The following is a 21,046-nucleotide window of genomic DNA, read 5'->3' as shown; positions in this document are numbered from 1 at the left end:
CCACCCTGGTCCGCCCACCCACGCGGTGCCTGGCCGACTCCGCTGGGTGGCCGCAGGTGTGTCGCGGAGCGGTTCCAGGTGAGCGTCTCCCGACCTAAAGCTGCGGGAACCGAGCTCCTGAGGGAGAACCCCATTTCTGGGGAACGACGCCCTTGAGCAGCGCAGTTTTGCGCGGATTATTGGGTGACGCTCCGGCTCCCGCGCTTCTGCTCCCTACCTTAGTCGCGAAGGCCTTCCTTCCGCCTAGCGGGCTGCTGGGAAAAGGGCAAAGGCTGTAATTTTACATCAGATATAAGAACTTAACTGCTGAAGAAATCGCAAGCAGCCAGCACCAGCCCGTCCTTTGATTTTTTTATTTTATTTTATTTATCTGTAGGTGTTGCCCAGGATCGAACCCAGTGCTTCTGTGTGCTAGGCAGGTGCTCTACCCCTGAGCCACAACCCCAGCCCAGCCCCTCCTTTTATTATTCCCAATTTCCCCCAATTCTTTTTTTTTTTTTTTAGCTCATCATTTAGGTATTGAGGTTTCTTCCATGTTAGAGGAGCTGGGAGTACAGTGTGCGGGCGTCAGGGAGTCCTTGGCCTCCTGAAGTCTTGAGAGCCAATGGAGAAGGAAAACGTGCATGGGGGAATCAGACAAAATTAAATTTGAAATTGGTAAATCCTCTGAGAGATCCGTGGTGCTGGAAGAACCTTTATGGGGGAGACTAGTCGAGAAGGATGGAGCTACAATCCAAAAGCCGAACGGGAAGGGCTAACTTGGTGGGAGAGTGGACAGTATCAACATTGCCAGAAGGGGCGGTGAAAGATGCCCCCCAACCCCCACCCCCACCCCCGCAATGTGGAGCAGATTGAGTGTAGGAAGAAGTAAGTGATTTGGGATTTTGAGAGTTTGAGGAACCCTTTGAGGATTTTTCCAGCATGGTCACAGGGAGTGTAACTTGATCCGTTAACTCTCTTTTGATTGCTCAGCAGTGGAGGGTTAAATAGTCTCAGAGTTGGGGCAGGGAGGCCAATTAGCCAGCCACAGGGTATGTCATCAAGGCAAGAGAGGAGGGCGACAGTAGAGAAGAACTCTATTTAGCAAGTAAAATGGACAGGCTTATGGACGAATGGTGAAGGAGTGAAGGTAGGTAGCAAGATTGACTCCAAGTTGAAGGTCGTGGGAGATTCATTTATAGATTCCAGAAGCAAGGAAGGACACCCCTGAGAAAAGTGACCCGAAAAGATTGATCAATCTAAATGTAAAAGCTAAGACTATTAATTTTTTTAGAAGAAAACACAGAAAAAGTCTGTGGCTTCGAGATAGGCAAATTTTTTTCTGGCAAACAAAAAGCATGAACCATAAATGAAATGATTGACAGATTGAGCTTCTTCAAAATGAAGTTTTGCTCCTGGAAGAACACTATTAAGAAAATGAATCCAGAGCCTGGCCCGGTGACCCACACCTGTCATCCTAGCTACCTGAGAGGCTAGAAGCAAGAGGACTACAAATTTGAGGCCAGCCTGGGCAAGTTAGCAACACCTTGTCTCAAATAAACCAGTTAATGAAAGGGCGGGGGATGTAGCTCAAAATTAAAACACCCCTGGGATTAGTCCTCAGTACTGAAAAAAGGTGGGGGAGGAGGGGCACATAGATTTTAAACATGGGAAATTCAGGTTGGGGGTCTAGGTCATTGGTACCACACCTCCTTACCAAAAATACATGAGGGGGGGCAGGGCGGGGAGTATGCCCATGCTGTTTTGAAAACATTATCTAAATTGTTCTGATTTGGGTGAGGCAATATTTAGCCTTCAGACATTTACTAATTAATTTTAAGCATATGAAAACTGGAACATTATTTGGCAAAATTTGGTATCATCAAATTAGAATATTTATGCAGAAAACAAACATCACCAAAAGTACATTTTGTTACTCGGGTTGATATACAAAACCCATTATAGTAATTAAAATGTTAACAGATTCTGTCAAAGAAATACTTTGGACTAAAGTAAGAAATGGTAAAATTGCTCTTTATTTTAGATGCAGGTATCTAATGCTTGATATGAGCCACTTAGCCTCATATAATAATTATGGTTAGTGATAAAGATTGCTAAACTCTTTTTTTTTTAATAGGAAAAGACATTTGGGGCTGGCATTGTGGCTCAGCGGTAGTGCTCGCCTAGCATGCGCCGGGCCCTGGGTTCGATCCTCAGCACCACATAAAAATAAAGGTATTGTGTCCAACTACAACTAAAAAAAAAATTTTAAATTTTAAAAATAGGAAAAGATATTCAACAAAGATTTACTGGTTAAGAAAAAAACAAGAAAAAATGCTCAATGAAATTAACCAAATGATGTTATGTGCATTTTAAATATGTAACAACATGTCCCACTATTATGTATAACTATAATGCAACAATAAAATTCTTTTGTTTAAATAAAGCAGGGGGCACTAGAGAAGAATAGCCTTATCTTAGATTAGGTAGATGGAAGTGAGGGGAGGGGAGGGGATGTGGGGATAGGAAAGATAGAAGAATGAAACAGACATTATTACTTTATGTATATATGTGACTGCATGACCAATGTGATTCTACAATGTATACATTCAGAAAAATGAGAAATTATATCTTATCTATGTATTAGCATACAAAGTGCATAAATGCATTCTACTGTCATGTATAATAACTAATTAAAACAAAAATATGCTGAGGCACTGGGTTCCATCCTCAGCACCACATAAAAATGAAAAAAAGATATGTCCACCTACAACTAAAAAAAAATATATTAAAAATAATAAAAAATTATTTTGTTTAATGTTCAACATCAAGAATCCCAAGGGAAATGTAATTGAAACCTTAGAAAGATAGCAGTAAATTTAAAGGGCTGGGCTGGGGTTGTGGCTCAGTGGTAGTGAGTTAGTAGTTTGCTTAACACATGTGAGGCAATGGGTTCAACCCTCAGCACCGCATAAAAGTAAATTAACAAAATAAAGACATTGTGTCCATCTACTACTAAAACAAAATTTTTTTAAAAAAAAATTTAAAGGGCTAAATTAAAGATGGACCAGACTAAGTACTGGCAGGGGTGTAGAATTGGAAACTCACATACACTGCTAGTGGAAAAACAAAAAGGAACAACTGTTTTGTTCACAGTTTAGCAGTTTCTCCTAAAAATTGGGCAGGCATGGGGGCACACACCTGTAATCTCAGTGACTCCCGAGGCTGAGACAGGAGATTCACAAGTTGGAGGTCAGCCTTAGCAACTTAACAAGACTCTCAGCGGGTAAAGCACCCCTGGATTCAATCCCCAGTACCAAAAAGCAAACGAATAAATTAAATGTTCACCTACCCTGTGACTTGGACACTACAGTCTGAATTTTTAACAAGAAAAAGGAAACAATAATAAGAAAAAATATATGTTCAACATGAGCTTTATTTGCAACAAAAACTAACACAAATGTTCAAAATCTGATGAATGAATAAATAAATAGTGGTATGTCCACAGGATAGAATACATTTAGCAATAAAAAGAATGATGTACTCACATAAACTTTGTTGATTAATCTCAAAATAATTACAGAGCATGAAGAAAACCAGAAATAAAAAGCAAACATTTTTAAGGATTTTAATCATACAAAATTATACAAAGCACAAAACATCTATTGTAAAGAAAAATGAAGGGCTGGGGATGTGGCTCCAGCAGTAGCGCGCTCGCCTGACATGCGGGAGGCCCGGGTTCGATCCCCAGTACCATATACAAACAAAGATGTTGTGTCCACCGAAAACTAAAAAATAAATATTAAAATTTAAAAAAAAAAGAAAAGAAAAATGAATGTATAATCTCTCTTCTCTGGGAAGAGAGATTATAAGGCATGGTGGGACATCCTTATCATCCCAGTTTGTGATGCCAGGAAGAGCAACTCAAGGCCAGCCTCAGCAACTTAGCAAGGCCCTAAGTAACTTAGTGAGACCTTGTCTCAAAAATAAAAATAAAAAGGGCTGAGGATGTTGCTCAGTGGTTAGTGCCCCTGGTACAAAAAGGAAAAAGAAAAAAAAAAGCTATTGTTAAGCATGAGATGAGAAAATTGAATTGGAACTATCATGCCAGCAAAAATTCAATTACAAAGAGTATGCAGTCCTCTTTGTTATGACAATATTAATAAAGGATACAGATTGTAAAATACCAGCCAAAATTCGACTTTCAAATCTCTCAGTTGGTTAGCTTTGTACTGGCTGGGTATGATGCTTTAAGTAAATCTGATGATTAAATCAAATGATGCACAAAAAGAATTCCGTGTACCAAAAAAAAAAAAAAAATTAAACATGCATAATGATCTCAAAAATCTCAGAGTAAGACATTCTCAGGGGGGGAGAAAAATTCTTGGGTTTGGTGATGCGCCCCTATAATCCTAGCTCCTCAGGAGGCTGAGTTAGTTAGGAAGATTGTAAGTTTGAGGCCAACCTCAGCAACGTAGAGGGACCCTGTGTCAATATAAAAACTAAAGGGGGTGGGGACTCAGTGATAGAGCACTCCTAGGTTCAATCACCAATATGGCCAAAAAAGAAAATTCTTTGAAGAAAAACTAAGTAACGATGCTTACAAAAAATAGATTACTGGGGCTGGAGTTGTAGCTCAGTGGTTAGAGCACTTGCCTAGCACATGGGCAGCACTGGGTTCGATCCTCGGCACTACATAAAAATAAATAAATGAAATAAAAGTATAACTTGTAAAATGTCTTGACTTTCATTTCACTCTCCCTAACGTAGAAAACACTAGAAAAAGATTTCAGTTGCAACTCTATTATCCCACCTATGATAAAAACTAAATTTTCAAATCAATTTCTTTTTTATCGTACATTAAAAACTGCAATGTAATTTTTTTATGTGTGTATGCTGCTAGGAATTCAATGCTGGGCAAGTCCTCTACTACTGAGATACATCCCTGGCTCCTACATTATCATTTTTAAAATAAATTACAGAAGCTGGCAATGTAGCTCAGTGGTAGAGTACCTTCTTGACATGCAAAAGGTCCTGGATTCAATCCCCAGCAGCCCCACCCCAATCCCACAAAATAGTTTATTTATTTATTTATTTTTTAAAGAGAGAGAGAGAATTTTAATATTTATTTTTTAGTTTTCGGCGGACACAACATCTTTCTTTGTATGTGGTGCTGAGGATCGAACCTGGGCCGCATGCATGCCAGGCGAGCGCGGTACCACTTGAGGCACATCCCCAGCCCCCACAAAATAGTTTAAAATAGTGAAAGAAATTAAGGCCTTTTTTCAATCTTCTGATGTAAAACTTCACTATTCCCAGCATGGTCTCTAAGCCGAGTGTGGAGGCACATGCCTGTAATTCCCACTATTCAGGAGGTTGAAGCAAGAGGATTGCAAGTTTGAGGCCAGCCTCAGCAACCAAGCAAGGCCCTAAGCAACTCAGCAAGACCTTGTCTCAAAAAAAAAAACAAAAAAAAAAACACCACAATGTGGTTCCGGGACCAGCAGTATTATCATCATCTAGAAATGGGGCAAACTCTCGGTCCCCTTCCAGATCGGCTTCAAAGTCTTCCGGGACATAACTTGATAGCTGAGTGCTTTTGTGGTGTGTGTGAGGCTCTGGGGTTCCAACCCTAGCACTGCAGGAAAAAAGGCAGGCAGAAAGAAAGGAAGGAGGGAGAAATGTAGCTTCACAAAATTAAAATTCAGTAGAAACTAGTTAAGATTTAGAGTGACCAAAAAAAGACTGTTACTTCTACTGACCATGATATAGAGAACCCAGTGACTCAGGAGTCTGAGGCAGGAGGATCAAAAGTTCGAGGCCAGCCTCAGCAGCTTAGCAAAGCCCTAAGCAACTTAGCAAGACCCTGTCTCAAAATAAAAAATTAAAAAGGGCTGGGGATGTGGCTCAGTGGTAAAGAACCCCTGGGTTCAATCCCCAGTACCCAGACCCAAAGAATTTATTTCCATGTCAGCAAGACAAATAACTGTTAGGTAACAAATCATCATATGCTAAGTGACTTCTAATTTCTAATTATTTTACTAGTTTATCTCTCTCACCTCAGGGCCTTTGCTTCAGCTGTTTCCTGGGTCTGTACAACTTTCTCTCCAACAGAGGTGACCTTTTGGTTCTCAGCTTAAATGTCATTTCATTGGGGAAGTCTTCCCTCACCTCACAGCAAAGGTCAGCTTCTCCCATGATGCACTTTCAAAACATCCTGAACTTCTGTTTTCTTATCCCCATATGCATGAAACTTCCCCTAAATCTCTTCCTTCTTCTCTGGACAGTGAACTCCTTGAGTGCAGGAACTTTATCTCTGCCATTCTGAATCCACTGACCCTTCATTATACCTTTAGGGGCTCCATAAATATTTTTGAAATTAATAAATGCACAAATGATAATTTTATTCTTATTAAAAGAAATATAACCTGATTGAACCCATGCAGGCTGTACCACGGAGCCACACACCCAACCCCTCTTATTTTTTGAGACAGGGTCTCGCCATTTTGCTGAGGCTGGCCTCCAACTTGTGATCCTCCTGCCTCAGCCTCCTGATTCACAGAAATTACAGGCCTGTGTCACAGCACTGAGCAGATGAGACCTCCTGACTCTCAGGCACAGGTATGAATTGGAATGGATGATTTGTCTTCCAATAACTCTGCCACTCCACATCTAGGTCTTAAGTAAGTTACTTCAATGCTTTGTACCCGGGTTCTTTTATTTGTACTTACCTCAGAGGTAAACTACAAGCAGTAAGTGAATATATTCATGTAAAGGACGTGGATACCTATTGTTGCAAGAGTATCATGCAGATCAAGAGTATTGGGGACAATATTAGATTTGGCAGCACACACTTGTAATGCCAGCTACTCAGGAGACTGAGGCAGGAAGATCACAATTTCCAGACCAGCCTGGGCAACTTAGCAAGACTGTCTAAATAAAATAAGGGTGGTGATGTACTCAGTGATAGAGCACTTACCTAGCCCTCAGGAGGCCCTGGATCCATTCTCCATAATTGAAAAAAAAAGGGGGGGGGACCCTCAATATTTTTTTGAGTGGGAGAAACTAGACATAACATGTGATTCCATGAAGTTCAAGGACAGGCAGAACTCACAAATGAGAACCAGGTTTGATGGCACAGACCTATAATCCCAGCAGCTCAGGAGGTTCAGGCAGGAAGATCACAAATTTGAGGCCAGCCTCAGCAACTTAGCCAGGACCTGTCTCAAAATAAAACATAAAAAGGGCTAGAGATGTGGCTCAGTGATTAAGCACCCCTGGGCTTAGTCCCCAGTACCATCACAACAACACCAAACTACCAGGAAGATGAAGGTAGATCAGATTAGTAAGGGGTGACTGGAAAGGGTCCAAAGAAGTCTTGGGTGCTGAAAATGCTCTGTGTGTTGAGGTGCATCGTGGTTATACAGCCCAGTGTGTACATAGAAATGCATCTTAAATACATGTGCATGCTGGTGTGCTGATACACACCTACACCCGGAAACCCAACTACTCAGGAGGCTGAGGCAGGAGGATAAGGCATCTTATTGAGACCCTGTCTCAAAATTTGAAAATAAAAATAAAAATAAAAAACATCAAAAAGGCCAGGGTTTGTAGCTCAGTGGTAGAGCGCCCCTGAGTTCCATCTCCTGTACTGTAAAATAGATGATTAATTTTAAAAATAAAATTTGTGCACTTTGGACAGGGGATGCGGCTTGGTAGTAGAGCACTTACTAGTCCCTGGCTTCCATTTCTAGCACTGGGGAAAAAATTATATAAAGTACACAAATCCTTTTATGGGGGGTTGTGGGGGGTGGCATGCTGGGAATCCAGCCAAAGGCCTCAGAGGTGCTGGGCAAGCATTCTACCACTGAGCTATACCCACAGCAGTACTGTATGCAATTTATATCTCATTAAAAAAAATTTTAGTAGCTGGGTGCGGTGGCAAATACCTGTCATCCCAGCAGCTCGGGAGGCTGAGGCAGGAGGATCTCGAGTTCAAAGCCAGCCTCAGCAATGGCAAGGAGCTAAGCAACTCAGTGAGACCCTGTCTCTAAATAAATATGAAAAGGGGCTGGGGATGGGGCTCAGAGGTCCAGTGCCCTTGCATCCAATCCCAGTATCATCTTTTTTTTTTTTTTTTTTTCGGTACCCAAGGGCACTCGTCCACTGAGCCCCATCCCCAGCCCTATTTTGTATTTTATTTAGAGACAGGGTCTCACTGAGCTGCTTAAGCCTTTGCTGAATTCCCTAGGCTGGCTTTGAACCCGTGATCCTCCTGCCTCAGTCTCTTGAGTCGCTGGGGTGACAGGTGTGCACCATCACGCCCGGCTCATTCAAAATTTTTGACATGGGCTGGGACTATAGCTCAGTGGTAGAGTCCTTGCCTGGCATGTGTGAGGCACTGGGTCTCATCCTCAGCACCACAAAAAAATAAATAAAGAGATTGTGCCCATCTACATCTAAAAAGATATTAAACAACTTTTTTTTTGAGAAAAGAAATGGATCAAGAGCACTCTTTTTCTGTTGGCATAGACAAGACTCGTCAGCCTCCCCCCAGGACCTCAGAGGGGAACCTAATGTGGTTCAAGCCCCTCCCCTTGTTCCTGCTGATACCCATAAACCACAGCTTCCTGCCACTGACCTGACCTTCACCTGAGACAAGTAGGCCATGTACATGTCCCAGGAGGCCCAGAAGGGTAGATGGGGACAGGAACACAGATGGCCTATTCATAACCTAAAGACCAGTGTCCTCCATGGGAATCAGAGCCAATGGACTGAGGACCCTGCCAGTCAACAGGAGAGGAATAGAACCCCAACAGTGGCCTTACTGGGGCTCAAGGTGGGAGCGCTGGGGATCATAATCTCAGCTATGTTGGTCTATTTTGTTTTCAAGTGGTAGAAATGCAAAGCGACAGGCTTCCAGGAAAAAAAGAGCGACTTATTGGAAGGAGATTGATGTATGTAGGAAAGGTAACCATAGGAAGGGCAGGGTCTCAGCCACCTGTGCTCCTAGGACGTTCTCTCTGTTTCTGGTCTATATAAACCCCCTACAACCACAGAGCCCCATCCCCAGCCCTATTTTGTATTTTATTAGAGACAGGGTCTTACTGAGTTGCTTGTGCCTCGCTGTTGCTGAGGTTGGCTTTGAACTTGCAATCCTCCTGTCTCAGCCTCCCGAGCTGCTGGGATTACAAGCATGAGCCACCGTGCTGGACTTAATTCTTCATTCTTTGTGTAGGTTTTATTTTTTCAATTCAGGAAGAACCCTGAAAAAAGAACTTAGCGTTAGGTTGTTGGAGGGAGCTACTCCTGAGAGCTGTAGTAGTTAGTTTTCAGTTATGAGATCCCTATAGCTTTATGCGGGCTCTTACTTGCATGTTGCAGGGGAAAATTTAGCTTTATTCCAAAACTACAGCTTCAGGAGAAAATTGTTGGGTGAGCTACGACATTGGGGGGCGTGGCCTGCCATTTGCTGGCCCAAGGCTGGAGAATGTGGATCATAGCCTAGAGCTGCAACAGGAGGTAGTGTGGCCCATGAGACCTGCAGTGCTGGAGGGTGTGGCCAGATGTTAACAGCTGCAACACTTGGGCAGGAAGAGGCCTGCAACTTCACACAGACCCCACATGTCACTACAAGCTGGGAAATCAAGTTTTAGTAGCCCCCCCGCCCCAATAAGCCTCAATGCTGAATGAACAAAATGTCAAAGGCGACCTTGAAACTGAAGTTTGGAGAGACTGTTGGCAGCCAAGGAGTCACTGAATTCTGATCAGTGGGATGTGCATAAGGTTCTAAGACTCTGAAGCTGAGAACTTGGGCAGCTCTTCATTCATTCATTCCTGGTTCTGAATTTGAAGAATGAAATTCTTGGGTAAAAATGAGAGAGTGTCACAGATTTATTAAAAAAACAAGCCGGGCGTGGTGGTGAATGCCTGTCATCCCAGCAGCTCGGGAGGCTGAGGCAGGAGAATTGAGAGTTCAAAGCCAGCCTCAGCAATAGCGAGGCCCTAAGCAACTCAGTGAGACCCTGACTCTAAATAAAACACAAAATAGGGCTGGGGAGGGGGCTCAGTGGTCGAGTGCCCCTGAGTTCAATCCCTGGTACCAAATGAAGAAATAAATAAGAAACATTTGAACCTCAAATGCGAGTGGGGAGCTGCAGAGCTGATTTTCTCCCATTGAGAGAGCTACTCTGGGGCTTTATGTACCACTTTTATCATAGCTGTTGGTTCCAACTCCGATTTGGGTTTGGAAAACTAATAATCCTATTAGCCCTGTCCAGATTTGCCTTCCATTTTCTCCCTGCTTAGGGGAAATGAGAGATTGTAATAATTGAATTGCATGTATTTGGTGGAGGCTCTGGAGCTGCATTGATGCACAGAGAGTACTTGAAAGCACTCCACGGTTGCTCCAAAATTATGCTAATTTGGTTTTGGAAACGTACAAATGCTATTGGTTGGGGCTGGGGATGTGGCTCAAGCGGTAGCGCGCTCTCCTGGCATGCGTGCGGCCCGGGTTCGATCCTCAGCACCACATACAAAGAAAGATGTTGTGTCCGCCAATAACTAAAAAATAAAAAATAAAAACAAATGCTATTGGTTGATGTGTCCCAGCCTAGGCCTGCCCCACTTCCATTTTCCCCTAGCTGATGAGGAAGGCTGGTGGGGTTTCCAGAAAGGGATTTCTGCAGCAGACTGAGCCATGCAAATATGTCACCAAAGAAGAGTGACCTCCCCAGGGAAGGTCAGATAGAAAATAAACTGACAAAAACATGTTCTGCATCATGTCATTGTGGAATTGCAAATTATAACAAGACAACTCCTATGTACCTATCACAATGACCAAAACCCAACACGGGCAATACCAAATAGCAACATGGATAGAGAGCTGCAGGAACTGTTGTTCATTGCTGGTGGGAATGCAAAATGACCCAGCCACTTGGGAAGGCCGCTGGGCAAGTTCTTTCAAAAAGAAACCTTCTCTGATCATTCGATCATCAAATGCACTCCTCATCACATACCCAAAGGAGTTGAGAACCTGTTTCCACAGAAAAACCTGCACAGATACTTAGAACAACCCCATGAATTGCCAGAACTTTGACCCAGAGAGCTTAGAGAAGAATAAAGGGTGGTGCATTCAGACAATGGAATATTTATTATTCAGCACCAAAAAAGAAATCAGCTCCAAGAAAAGACGCGGAGGAGACTTGAATGGATATTATGAAGGAAGCCAATTTGAAAAGGCCATGTTCATGATTCCAAGTATATGACCTTCTGGCAAAGACAAAATTTTGAAGGCAGTAAAAGGAGGGCTCTCCCCCTCCCAAGTCAGGCAACTGATCTACTTGTCCCTGCTGAGAAGTGGCAGCAGAGCTATGGAGCGGGGCAGCAGTGGCCAGAGTGCGTTGGAGCATCTGGATGCCTGGAGCCCGCCATACAGCCACTGCAGGCCTGAGGCATGGCGAACCTGCGCCCAGGCAAGCCAAGGAGCGCCAACCTGTCACTTGGGCACTCTACGGACGCCTGCTACAGAGGACTACTCCAGGGGCCACACATAGGAGTGGGGCTAGATGAGTAAGATTCCAAAAATGTGGACCAATAGCGTTAGTAGGTTTCCAAACTCTAATTAGCACAAGTCCGAACCAATCCAATCGTACTGGTGCTTTTTGCAAACCCTAATTACAGTGAGTTTGGACGAACAGCCACAACAGTAGATTTTGCATTTTACAGGCAGGTGACAATCTGTACAAACCAGATCACTTCTGCATACCAGCGATGTCACAACTATGTCACTGTGTCCCGCAGGCAATGCTGTCTAAATATGCAGGTATTTGGCCAGCTACACCTACCAGTCTTGCAACTCTCTTTAGAACATGGGATAACTCAAGTGAAGCAAAATTCTCCACTTCTGATCTTGGGTTAAGGTTCCAAGACTGAATTCTACCAGGACTTGAGCTCTTGCTTGGAGATCATGTTTTCATAGAAGACCAAAAGCAAAAAGCAAGGCAAGTTCTTCCATCACAAAACTCAATCTCCCAAAAACCTGCCCTACCCACCCAAGCACCTCCGAGTAGGGGTTTATATAGGCCCTGGCTCCCTGCTATTGGTCCAAACTTATGCTAATTAGGGTTTGGAATCCTGCTAACGCTATTGGTCCAAATTTTGGGAATCGTGCTCAGCTATTGGTCAACTCTCAAGTCACGACCTCGTTTCCGAGCTGCCCCACTCCCTCTGTGTGGCCCAGGTCCGGAAGCAGGAGCTTGAGATCTTGGTTTGGTCTGTAGCGCTGCGTGGACCCGGCTTCTGCAGCAGGCGTCTAAACATTGCACAGGGCTGGGGCCCAGGGATGACAGGTTGGCGCTCTTTGGCCGGCCTAGGTGCTGGTTCGCCGTGCCTCAGGCCTGAGGTGCCTGTGTGGCAGGATCCACGCAGCCAGGCGCTCCAACCCACATGGCCATGGCCCCTACTCCACTCCCTACCATAGCTTCTGGCCTCCAGCCGTGGCACTACCACTGAGCTACCTCCGCATATTTTTCTTTTCTTTATTTTTGGTACTGGAGAGGGAACTCGGGCTTATTTCACCACCGAGCCACATCCCCAACCATTTTAATGTTTATTTTGAAACAAGGTCTCCCTAAGTTACTGAGGCTGACTTCCCACTTGCAATCCTCCTGCCTCAGCCTCCTGAGCTGCTGGGGTTACAGATGCAAGCCCCTGCACCCTGTGGGCTAGTGCATTTTTGAAGTGAGTTATCTTTTTACGTTTAAGCTTTAAAATGATACTTTGGGATAGGTACTATTATCACTGCTTTTCAGATGAGAAAACTAAAGTTCAGATATTCCCCCAAGGACCATACACACATACACACATAATGCCAAAGACCATCCAAAGGACTCAACCTCTCGCTTCCTGACCTGCCAGGAGGAAACGGAATGGGAGCAGAACTGAATGGAAGTCAGGACTCCAGATCTGACCAATAGCCTTAGTAGGTTGCCAAAACTTTGGACCAATAGTGTCAGTACATTTCCAAACCCTAATTAGCATAAGTTTGGACCAATAGCAGTGAACCAGGGGCTATATAAACCACAAGACTCGCGAAGATTCACAGTAGGGCTTCAATACAGTGTCTAGGATTGGTTTTGTGAGGGTGAGTTCTGCGTGTTGATTGGCTTGGCTGGGCCTTGGTTGCCTTGGGGTTTTAGATATTTTTTTTTCTTAAGGGGTAAGGGTTTTACTATGTGGCCCAGGTTGGTCTTTTATCCTAGGCTTCAGAGATTCTCCTGCCTCAGCCTTCTGAGCAGCTGAGATGAAAGACAGGGCTTCTGCGCCCAGCTCCTTGTCCAGGTCTAATAAATATACCCTGACACATGTTCACGATAATTGTATTATTTGGAATAGGTCTATCACCCTAAAAATCTCCTATGAGTTTCACCTGTCCACTTCTTGCTTCCTGAATGCATGGTAAAACTTCTATTCCTTCTGAAACCAAAGGGGATATATATATATATATATATATATATATATATATATATATATATATGTATTTATAGAGGGACACAATACCCGTATTTATTTATATGTGGTGCTGAGATCAAACCCAGTGCCTCATAAGAGCCAGACAAGTGTTCTACCCCTGAGCCACAACCCCAGCCCAGAAACAAGTTTTGATGTGAAACTTGGCTTCATAGAAGATACTACATTAAGTGTTCACTCTGGACTCTGGGGGATTTTGACTTCCTGGTGTAGGCTCATTCCTGTAACAGGTGGGCCACTCCAGGGGACTGTGGGACAGAAGGGGAGGTGGTTTATGGTCTGGGAGCAAGAAGAATGTGGGGAATTTCTTCTTTCTGCTCAGTTTTACTATGAAACGAAACTAAAACTGCTCACAAAAATTAATATCGAGCATGTCTATAATCTCCGTGATGCAGGAGGCTGAGGCTTGAGGATCGTAAGATCAAAGCCAACCTCAACAATTTAGTGAGGCCCTAAGCAACTCAGTGAGACGTTGTCTCTAAATAAAAAAAAAAAAAGGGCTGGGGATGGGGCTCCGTGGTCAAGTGACCTGAGTTCAATCTCTGGTTGAAAAAAAAAGAAAGAAAGAAGGGAGGAAGGAAGGAAGGAAGAATTAAAAATAAGTATATGCAAAAAAAAATACATTAGCTCATGACTGATATATAACATATTATTATTATATAAAACATACATTATTATATAAAACTGATAGTTTTTATGATTATTATATTTATTTAACACATCCTACTCAGCTCTGATATGCTATGGTCCTATGATGGTAAATGAGAGAATGTAATAATTTTTAAAAATCATAGAAATATGCCCCATTCCTATTTTATTTTAAACCCCTAGGTTTAAATCACCATAGACCAACAGAAAAAGAATACCCCAAGAAACCAAGGTAGTTGAACTGTATGGTTTGAATTCTGACCTGTTTCTTACAAGCTGTGTGACCTTGGGCAAATTATTAAGTCTCTCTGTGCCTTGGGGTTGTTTTTTGCTCCCCTCTTTTCAAGTGAATGGTTTTGTACCACTGTCACAGGAATGTTGTGTAGATTCAATGTGTTAAAGTACATAAGACAGGAACAGGCACATAGCAAACATTTTTTCATTTGCTGATACTATTTTAGGTACATAGAGACTGAGGCACAGAGACCTTAGGTCACTTGCCCAGGCTCACACAGCTGGGAAATAGCAGGACTGGGATTAAACTTCAGATACTCTCTGATGACAGACGGACAGGTGTGTAGGCAATTGCAGAGGAACTAAGTGCTAACAAAGAGCTTAAATCTGTGACAACTCTTAAGAGACCTTTGTGCATGTCTGAGGGTTTGGAAGACTTCCAGGAATAGAGGGTGCCTAACCAGTGGCTTAAAGGATGAGCCAAGTGACCAGAAGTGAGCAGGAGAGAGCAAGAGTCATAGGCAAATGACGGGGGATGAGGTAGAACAGTGGAGAACAGCAACCATTCAGGATGGATGTGTCATCAGAAGCAAACTGGGGCTGGGCATGGTGGCGCACACCTGTAGTCCCAGCAGCTCAGGAGGCTGAGGCAGGAGGATCTTGAGCCAATCTCACAATTTGAGTCCCTGAGCAAGTGAGGGAGACCTTGTCTCAAAATAAAATATAAAAAAAAGGCTGGGGATGTGGCTCAGTGGTTAAGTGCCCCTGGGTTCAATCCCTGGTAGCAAAAAAAAAAAAAAAAAAAAATTTAAAAAGAAAGAAATTAAACTGGGTTATGATAGCAGACATAGCTTATCACAGATCATGGGGCCCCAAGGGACACTTCACCCCCTGAAAGGGTGGTTTTCAAGCCTTCTCAATAGATACACAGGTCCTCCTTTGTCCTTCTTTATTTTTTATTTTGAGATAGGGTCTCACTAAGTTGCTTAGGGCCTCTCTAAATTGCTGAGGCTGGCCTCCTGCCCCAGCCTCCCTAGTCACTTGGATTACAGGAATGCACCACCGTGTTCAGCTTCACGTAAAAGCTTACAATGATTCCTAGAACTCAGACCAAAGCAGACAAGCTTTAGGTGACTGGGAGAGATCACCTTCAGAGACTCCCCACCTCCAGCTTTCCTGCCACCCCCTCACATCCATGTAGAACCCCAAAGAACACCCTTTGAAAAGATCCGACCCCATCTCACATCCCTTAGTTTCACAAAGGAAGAAACAGGCCACGGGGAAGCGAATGGCCACCACCACCCCTGGTGACAAGAGCCAGGACTTGGGATGCCCAACCAGGAGTCTTCTGGCTTTATTCTCTTTGGAAGTTTGTTTCTGTGTGTGTGGGAGAGAAATAAGGGCTTTTTTTTTTTTTTTTTTTGTACTGGGGGTTGAACCTAGGTGTGCTCAACCACTGAGCCCCCTCCCCAGCCCTATTTTGTATTTTATTTAGAGACGGGGTCTCACTGAGTTGCTTAGTGCCTCGGTGCTGCTGAGGCTGGCCTCCAAACTGTGATCCTCCTGTCTCAGCCTCCCAAACTGCTGGGATTACAGGCGTGCTCCACCACGCAGGGCGAGATCAGGGTTTTGAAGGCTGTTGGGGGAGAGGGGAAAGGCAGGCAGGATAATAAGAAAACCTGTCTTCTTGGGATCGGGGTGTCCCCAGCTGTACACACGGGAGGCCATGAAAGATGACCCCGGAGAAAGCGCTCATCTTTGCACCCTGGATCTCAGACTGTCCCTCCGCATCCCACCCCCGGCCTCTGATTGAGGGGAATGAAAGTTCCCAGGAGGGAGGGAGGGAAGCCCGAGGGACAGGTGTCCTGCTGGCGAGGGGTTGATGTGAGCCAACCTGGCAGCTCAGGGTATTTTTAGGCCTCTGTGCTCACCCCTGCCCCTGGGCTGGAGGCAGATTAGACAGAAACGCAACCCAAGCGGAGGTCAGTTGGGAAAGTTTTGATTCCTGTTTTCTCTCAGTGGAGAGGAGCAAAGCCAGGATCCAGGAGGGGGGCTGAGGAGCCTGGGGAGGGCCCTCTCACTCCTGCAAGCGGGGCTGTCCTGAGGGTTCCACTTTGGGGGATGTCACCAACGACAGAGAATATTCCAGAAAAAAAAAAAAAGTGTCTGTATTGAACATGTACAGATTCTCTTTGCCTTGCCATTCTTGCCCTAAAACATGTAGTGTAACAGCTGCCAACAGAGCACTGATATTGCATTGGGTGTTACAGCTCAACTAGGGAGGATTTAAAGTATCTAGGAGGCCAGGCACCGTGGCGTGTGCCTGTAATCCCAGGGACATGAGAGGCTGAGGCAGGAGGATTGCAAGTTCGAGGCCAGCCTCAGCAATTTCGTGAGGCCCTCAGGAATTTAGGGTAACCCTGACTCAAAATATACAAAGGACTGGGGATGTGGCTCAGTGGTAAAGCAGCCCTGGGTTCAGTCCCTGGTACCAACACACACACACACACACACACACACACACACACACACAGCTGGATGGGTTCTATACAAAGACTGTGCCCTTTTATATAAGGGACGTGAGCATCAGGGATTTTGATATCCTAGGAGGGTCCTGGACCCAATCCCTACTGGATACAGGATATAATACCTCATTTGGGGCTGGAAATTTCTCATCTACCTTCACAAACTCATGCATCTGGCTTATCACCTCCACCACCATTTCCACCTCCACCACCACGGCCTAGAACCTCAAATGGCCCCCCAGCCTAATTTGGCTATTATACTATTATTCTTTGCTACCAGGTATTGAACCCAGGGGTGCCTGTCCATCACTATTGAGCTACATACCCAGCCCTTTTCATTTTTGACACAGGGTCTATCCAAATTGCTGAGGCTGGCCTCCCATTTACAATCTTCCTGCCTCAGCCTCCTGAGTCACTGGGATTACAGGCATGTGCCATTGCACCTGGCCCTAGCTTTTTTATTTTATTTTATTTTTTATTTTTGGACAGTGCTGGGAATGGAACATGGGGTTTCACAGATGCTAGAAAAGCACTAAATCACTGAGCTAGCCTCAACCCGGCCTTCACCACCAAACTTCTAACAGCCTCTGTAACCCGCCTCCTCTGTCCATTCATACCTCTGCTTAGGTTATTATTTACCTAAGACAACTTTCCAACCCTTTTAATCTTCAAACACCTATACTCTTTTTTAAACAAGAGGTGCTAAGAATCAAGCTCAGTGAAGTCAATAGTGTTTAAGACAAATATTCAAAAAACATGGCAGCTCTTAAAAACTAACCCTAACCCTAAACCCTCAAATGTTCCAGCAACTCACCACCTTCTCTCAAGATTCTTAACCAGAGCCTTTGAAATATGAAATTCACAAACCAAGACCCAAACTCTCCACCCACAGGTGAGAAACCCACACCAATATTCTTGCACCCACATCCCCAGCTAAAGGTTTATATAGCACTTGGGTCATTCCTATTGGTCCAAACTCATGCTAATTAGGGTTTGGAATCCTAGTAACGCTATTGGTCAGTTCTCAACTCAAGACTTCCATTCAGAGATACCCCACTTCTATTTCCTTCCTGCAGGTCAGGAAGCAGGAGGTTGCTGTCCTGGGACAATATGTGCTTGCAAGTCGCTGCTGCCCACCCAGGGCCACCATTCCGCTGCTCCAAGGCTGCCGCTTCGTGCAGGGCCCTGGGTTCGATCCTCAGCATCACATAAAAATAAATAAACGAAATAGAGGTATTGTATCCAACTACAAGTAATAAATAAATAAGTAAAATGCATTAGCCCACAGGATACGGTGGGCTATTTCTGTAATCCCAGCGACTCAGGAGGCTGAGGCAGGAGGATTGCAAGTTGGAGGTCAGCCTCAACCACTTAGGGAGACCTTGTCTTCAAATAAAACATTAAAATAGACAGGGATGTGGCTCTGTGGTGAAGCACCCCTGCAGTCAATTTCCAATATCAAAAGAAAAGGAAGATATGAGGATGTGACTCAGTGGTAGTGACAAGGGTCTGTGGCTATGCACTGGCAGCAGACCTATGGGTCCCTGCTGAGAAGTGGCAGCAAAGTCGTGGAACAGTGGCCCCGAGTAGTTGGGAGCGCCTTGCTGCCTGGAACCACCACAGGGCACCACCGATGTGAAACACTACCAACCAAGGCTGGCCACCTTTCATCCTGTGGCCACCAGATATGGACACTGCATGGACACCTGCTGCAGAAGCCCGGTCCACGCAGCGCTACAGACCAAACCAAGACCTCAAGCCCCTGCTTCCTGACCTGGGGCAAGAAGATAGAAGTGGGGCAGACAGGAACCAAATTGGGACTTGAGAATTGACCAATAGTGTTAGTTTCCAAAACTTGGCATAAATTTGGACCAATAGCATTGGTACTTTTTCCAAACCCTCATTAGCATAAGATAAGTACAATATCCCTGTCCCCAAGGACTATCTAAACCCCACAGGAGGCACGGGAGACCGAGAAACTGTATTATCGTTGTTTTAGAAGTCAGAATCCAGTGTCATTTCGTAAGTCCTGGACTCAGTAAAACCGTGGATTCAATTCTCAGTATCCACCCCCCACGAAAAAGACCCAACAGTAAGTGCACTGGGTCTTAGAGATCCTGAGAATAAAGTTTTTAGATGCGACTGGCACGCAGGGCCACGTTCTCCTATTCCGCTGGTGGGTGGGGTCTGCATGAGGCTGGGAACTGTCGCCTCTGTCATGGGTACACCATGCCCTCCTGTGGGGCAGCCCCCAGCCGCTCACCATCCATTTCTTTCCCAATTCCTGTGTGAATTTTTCAGAACGAAATCCACACTTCAGGATGAGTGAGAACAAGTTCTAGAAAAAGAACCAGGAATCAAGGTGTCCTGTGCAACAGGGTGACAGCCAGTTTTCTCCCATGGAATGTTCTAGCATGGGGCTGCTGGTCTAACCTTATGCTAATGAGGGTTTGGGAAAGTAATAATGCTCTTGTTAGCCCTGAATCCCATTCAGATTTACCTTACTTCTCTTTTCTCCCTGTTTAGGTGACGCGAGGGACTTAAGACTGAATTGCACATCTTGGGGGTGTCGAGGTGCTGCGGATCTAGAGCGCTGCATGGAGTGTGGTTCTCAGAAAAAGGACTAATATCGGTCTCAAACTATGCTAATTAGGGTTTGAAAAATGACCAATGCGATTGGTTCCATTTTATGCTAATTAGGGTTTGGAGTCACGCTATTGGTCCAATTTTATGCTAATTAGGGCTTGGAAACGCACTAGCGCTATTGGTCCAATTTTATGCTAATTAGGGCTTGGAAACGCACTAACGCTATTGGTCCAATTTTATGCTAATTAGGGCTTGGAAACGCACTAGCGCTATTGGTCCAATTTTATGCTAATTAGGGCTTGGAAGCGTACTAGCGCCATTGGTCAACTCTCTAGGCTCCACCCTCATGCAAATCAAGAAGGGAGAGGTAGAGGTCTTCAGCTAGGGTTGCCTGGACCCTAACCTGGCTTCTCAGGGCGACTGTTGGACTCACTACTCAGGCCAGCCACCCCTGTATGGCGGGTTCACGCAGCTTGGCAGCCACAGAGCCATGTCACCAGGGTCTCACACATGCTAGACAAGTGCTGTACCACTGAGCCACATCCCTGGTACCCTACGCACCTTCAGAGGTACAGATGAGCATCCTGGGGCTCAGAGAGAGGCAGATTTACCTGCCTGCGACCAGAAACAGCAAGGGGCAGCTGCGGAGAACTCGCTTTGACCTTCCACACCTGGCCATTTCTCTACAGGGTCTGACAGTCCCTTCAGGCTACAGGACACTGGGTACTTCCCTTTTGAAATAGTTGCCTGGGCCCCAGCTTCTCACAACTACTAAGGTCACCCACTTGCCGTGAGAGCTGTTGTCCCCAAGCAATTATTAATAGCGCCTCCTCCCCTTCTCAGAAGTGTCCTGTGTCTGGGACAAATTGTTTGCCCACCCGCGATTTTTCTGAACGCCCGAGAGAGAGAAAAAAAAAGTGAAATGCGGTCAGCAGATCTCTCTGCACCGGCCATGTCCCTTCCCTGGGGGCAGGGCCTGCTGGTTTCTTCTGTCCACCTGGTACATCATACATAGGCCATGCTCCCAGAATGGGCTGACATTGAATGAAAAGCTGTTTATTCCTTCTAAAAGGGAGCTTCTGCTTAATCCCAGGTAAGAGAACACCCTAGAATGTGTTTTCCCAATTAAAAAAAATAAGCTAGGCCTGGAAGGGTACCTCAGGTGACATGAAGATAAGTTGGGGCTGGAGATGTGGCTCAGGGGTAGAGCGTTTGCCTAGCAGGCATGGGGGGCTGGGTTCTGTGCGATAATTGGGACAGCGGGTGGCAGGAGAAAATAAAATGGGTTGGACTTGAGAAGAGATTTTTATTTTTTTTTTTATTTTTAGGTACTGGGGATTGGACCCAGGGCACTTAACCACAAGCCACATCCCCGGCCTTTTTTTTACATATATGTTTTTGAGTCAGGGTCTCACCAAGTTGCTTAGGGCCTCAGTATGTTTCGGAAGCTGGCCTTTGAATTTGCAATCCTCCTGCCTCAGCCTCCTGAGTCGCTGGGATAACAGGCTTGTGCAACCGCGCCTGGCTTCAGTATGACTTGTGTA

General features: G+C 44.9%; 1 long non-coding RNA gene across 1 annotated transcript; it reads left to right on the top strand.

Annotated features, from left to right (window-relative positions):
• Window positions 1-19: 19 nt before the first annotated feature.
• On the top strand, window positions 20-19,518 carry LOC143638412 (uncharacterized). Its single transcript, XR_013154607.1, has 4 exons — window positions 20-78; window positions 2,117-2,214; window positions 17,993-18,149; window positions 19,443-19,518. It is a non-coding gene; the product is annotated as an uncharacterized LOC143638412 (long non-coding RNA).
• Window positions 19,519-21,046: the final 1,528 nt, after the last annotated feature.

The sequence above is a fragment of the Callospermophilus lateralis genome, chromosome 20 (genome assembly GCF_048772815.1).
Source record: "Callospermophilus lateralis isolate mCalLat2 chromosome 20, mCalLat2.hap1, whole genome shotgun sequence".
Classification (NCBI taxonomy): domain Eukaryota; kingdom Metazoa; phylum Chordata; class Mammalia; order Rodentia; family Sciuridae; genus Callospermophilus; species Callospermophilus lateralis.
This window is presented reverse-complemented; position numbering and strand designations above follow the sequence as displayed.